A 4640-nucleotide genomic window follows, 5' to 3' on the forward strand; every position below is an offset into this window, starting at 1 on the left:
CGCCCCGCTCCTGAGATGTGACTGCAGCTCTGCTGGGAGGAACAGTTGACAGGCCTGCAAGGCCTTCCTTACAGCCTTTGCTGGCAGGGGGCGGGTCTTGCCCCTAAACTGCTCATTAGGGGACATGAGTCACTGTTTTAAAAATACCCATGCCCGGGACTTCCCTGGTAGCACAGTGGTTAAGAATCCTCCTGCCAGTGCAGGAGACACGAGTTTGACCCCTGCTCCGGGAAGATCCCACATGCCACGGAGCAACGAAGACTGTGCACCACAACTACTGAGCCTGCACTCCAGCGCCTGTGAACCACAACTAATGAGCCCACGTGCCGCAACTACTGAAGCCCGCCTGCCTAGAACCTGTGCTCCGCAACAAGAGAAGCCACTGCAGTGAGAAGCCCATACACTGCAAAGAAGAGTAGCCCCCACTCACTGCAACTACAGAGAGCCCACGCACAGCAATGAAGACCAAACGCAGCCAAAAACAAAATAAACGTTTTAAAAATAAAAAAGTAAAAATACTCATGCCCAGAATCCATGCCCCACCCCACCCTATAAATTCAGATTCAGTGAGTCTGGGGTGGAATTCAGGGAAGGTTTGTGTTTTTGTTTTTTGGTTTGTTTTTTTTCTGGCTGTGCCATTCGGTGACCAGGACCAGGGATCGAACCTGTGCTACCTGCAGTGGAAGCGTGGAGTCTTAACCACTGGATCTCCAGGGAGGTCTAGGAAGGCATTTTTTAGGTGCCCGGGTGATTTTAATGATTCTCTGGGCTGAGATGAGTGGTGAAGCCCAGCAGGGCTGCGTGGCTTGTCTGAGCTGCACTGACAACAGGAGACCTGGGGCAACGCAGTTCCTTTGACTTGAGCACAGCGTTCTTTCTGTCATATTCCTTTTCCTGCTTAAAAAACTTTTTTTGGAAAGTAATACACATACTATTTCGGAAATTTATATAGAAAGGGATAAAGAAGAAGGTTTAGGTTACCCATAAACCCTCATCACCCAGAGTCACATACTGTTAACATTTGGGGTTATCTTTTCATCTATTTTCACATACTTAATTTACAAAAAGGTCAGACAGAGTATACAGTTTTATGCTTTCTTTTTATTCCTTTGTAACCTGAAAGGTGGCATGGGCTTCTTAGACACAGCTGGACAAAGTGTGAGCGGGCAATTTTTTTAGCAGACTGTTTGGCAATGAGTATTGAGAATATTTTTAAACGTTCACCTTTCAGCCCACTGCGCCATTTCTAGGAATCTCTCTTTAAAGAATGATCAGATGCATGCAAAAATTTATTTGCAGAGACTTTCACTTTAGTGACACTTAAAAGCGCCAAAATTGTCAACCTCATCAAGGTACAAAATTACAGGGATAGTTTAATAAATTGTGGTTATTCATGAGATGGAATACTCTGTGGCCATTAAAAATCACGTTTTCAAAAAATGTGTACTGGCTGTGATCATCTTTCTTTCCCACAGTCCCTCCACACCCTGGGACGCTGGTCTTCGAGTGAGTCTTACAGAAAGATCCCACCTCCCGATTCTACTGTAACCCCTTTGGATGCAGCAGGCTGTTGATCTCCCCTTTCCTGATCACCTGAAGCATTTATTCTCAGCACCCAGTGTTTGGGCAGTTCATTCTTCTTATTATTTAGTATCCATTACTTCCATTTGTCATCTGGTGTATGTATGTATGAATGTGTATTATCTGTGAATGTGTGACTGTATGTGTATATATATATATATATGTAAGAGAGAGAACTCAGGATTGTAAACGGAGGGCAGGGGCCATGATTTCCACATCTTCATTCTTTACTAGCTCTTCAGTTGCAGCACAGCTAAAACGCCATTCATCATCCTCACTTCTGATCCAGTTCTACTAACAACTTTTTGAGTGCATAAGACATACTTCTCTCCTTCTGCATTACCAGCTTCTTTAGTGGTATCACCTAAACCATTCTCCTTGGGGACACCCAGATTCAAATTTTTGGAACCATTGGTCATTGGACCCTAACGGTTTTCTTTTCAAGCCTTGGCATGTGTCTTTCCATTCCCACTGCTGTAATCAGGCAGCATCCCCATCACTTCCATCCTGAACAGCTCTATCCTTCTGCTGGACCATCTGCTTACGGCCCCTTTTCCCTTCAAACTATGCAATGTCAACCACTTAAGTTATTTTTATCCCATCACTTCTACTCAAAAGCCTTCAATGTCCACTTTTAAAGGGCCATTATTAAATGAAATTCTAACTTTTTATTTTGGCATGTGGGTCCCTCTTTAAGTCAATCCCAACCCATCCATCTTCCTATTTTATACCACACAACTTCCTAATTGATATCCCCGACTCCTGCCAAATTGGTATATGCACCAACCCTGGGATACAGTCTCATGACTTCTCCACTTACTAGCTGTGTGATCTTGGATAATTTGCTTACCTCCTTCATCTCTGCCCCTCATCCACAAAGTGCGGGTAATACTAATAATACCCGCCTTATAGGATTGTTGTGAGAGCAAAGCAGAGGTGTGAATGCCAGGCCTGTCACTCATTGATTTGCCCACAATGTTGCACCTGGGCAGAGCTTGGCAAGGCAGCACCTTTGGGCTCCAAGTACTGTCAGCTGAGGTGGACCAATTGGGCCAAAGGGTCTATTTCCAAGATGGCTCACCACATACCTGGCAAGTGGGTGCCATTGGCAGACACTCAGCTGGGATGATGGTCCTGGAGCCTGAATTGTCCTCCATTTGGATTTTCCATGTGGCTTCTTGGACTTCCTCACAGCATGTCTGCTGGGTGCTAAGAGAAAAGGAGCAGAAATTACCAGTCTTCTTAAAGGCCAGGCCTGGAACTAACACCACATAACTTCCACCATCTTCTTCTTGTCAAAGCAGTGACAGGCCAGCCCAGATTCAAGGAAGTGAAGAAATAGACTCCATCTCTCCAAGGAGTGGCCTGTGCACAGAAGGAAGGAAAGAATGAATGGGAACCACCTTTGGAGACAAGTTACCACCGAAGGGTCTTTGCGACCCCTTATCTTATGCAGCAGAGGAGCTGCTCAACAAATATTTCACATTTCCTGAACGCTTAAGGCCTGGAACATTCATCTGTCACAGGGTCGCTTCGGTTGCTGTTTGAATTGTGAGTTGACTGTCCCCCTGTGCTTTGATTAGTTACGATATTCCAACTAAACAGTAAGCTCTTTGAGGGCAAGGCTCCCAGCTACGAGACACATTTTTGTATTCCCCCCCCCCATAGAGACTTACACATAGTAAGCCTCAGAAATGTGCAGCGCTTGATGTATTTTCCTCTGGCAGCCCTACCACTGGGAAGGGAACATAAGAGCTGCTTTCACTGAGTTTTTGTATCCGGCCGAGGCTCGCTGGGCTCCAAGGAAATCTCAGAAACAGTCCCTTTGTTTCCCAGAGTGGGGCCCAGAGCCGTCCAGAGGGGGAAGTGCAGTGCAGAGGCTGTGGCCTGGAGGGCGTGTGGAGGAAATTCCATTCTAGACCCTCATTTCCGAAACTGCTCTGTGATTAGCCCGTCTCTGTGCAGGCCCCAGTCCAGAGGCAGAGAGAGGCCAGGCCGTAGGTCATAAAAACACCAGGAAAATACAAATGCAGGCCCCTTTACAGCCCTGAACAGGAGGTTAAAGGATTTGCTGTGTTGTTTGTTTATCTCTCAGACTGAAGCCAATTATCCCAATTACATTTTTAAAAAAGTTTACGAGCGATTGTATTTTAAGTTCATTTCTTCTCAAAAATGGGGCTCTACAACACATTTTTTTCTTTGGTCCCAAGGACTCAAGCCCAGTCTCGGAGGCAAAGAGGGAGGCCCTGGGGTCACATGTCAGAGGTCAGGGGCCCCTGATTGTTCCCACATGTGCTTCCACGTAGCCATAGATTTGAACTTTGCATTGTTGCTGAGGCCCCCGGTCAGGGGCTGCCCGGGGAGGGGAGAGCCTGGGGGAGGCCATCTCTGCAGTTCAAAGGCAGCCTCTCAGGCGAGGCTTCCCTTGGCTTATGGTTTCAATCCTTGAGTCAGTCTTGAACCCCATCCCTGAGGGGCTCCCGTGGGTGGGAGGTGGGGGTGGGATCGGGGATGGACACTCCTTTAACCCAACACTGCCAACCTTGCAGACTGACAGCGGCTTCAGAGCTGGAAAACCCGCAGGATTAGCATCAGAGGCTGAAAATTCCCCTGCATTGCTTTCAGAAGCCCCAGAGCATTTGCCCACAATGCCGATAAAGGATGCTCCTTGCCCAGAACCAGCCAAGAGCTCCTCCTGGCCCAGCGCACTCAGGACTCTGTAAAGTGTAGCTGAATGCAGGGCACTGGGGTTCAGAGATGAACCCCAGGCTCTGGCCTTACCCAAGGGTAGTGGTTGCTGGATAGTGCAAGTTGAAGAGGAGGCGAAAGTTCCCAGACCATCCCCCCAAAACAAGCATCTCCACTGATACCTGAAAATCTACCATACATATGATGTATATTTATATTTAGTGACTTCACAGGTGTGTTAACATATATGATTAAATGCAAAAAGCAAGCTACACAGTAATATTTAGTGCATGGCCCCATCGATCCAGGAGATGTGCAGGCACCCACACACACAGGGAAAACGTGGGAGAATACACATCAAAATGTTGGTA

The sequence above is a fragment of the Hippopotamus amphibius genome, chromosome 11 (genome assembly GCF_030028045.1).
Source record: "Hippopotamus amphibius kiboko isolate mHipAmp2 chromosome 11, mHipAmp2.hap2, whole genome shotgun sequence".
Classification (NCBI taxonomy): Eukaryota; Metazoa; Chordata; class Mammalia; order Artiodactyla; family Hippopotamidae; genus Hippopotamus; species Hippopotamus amphibius.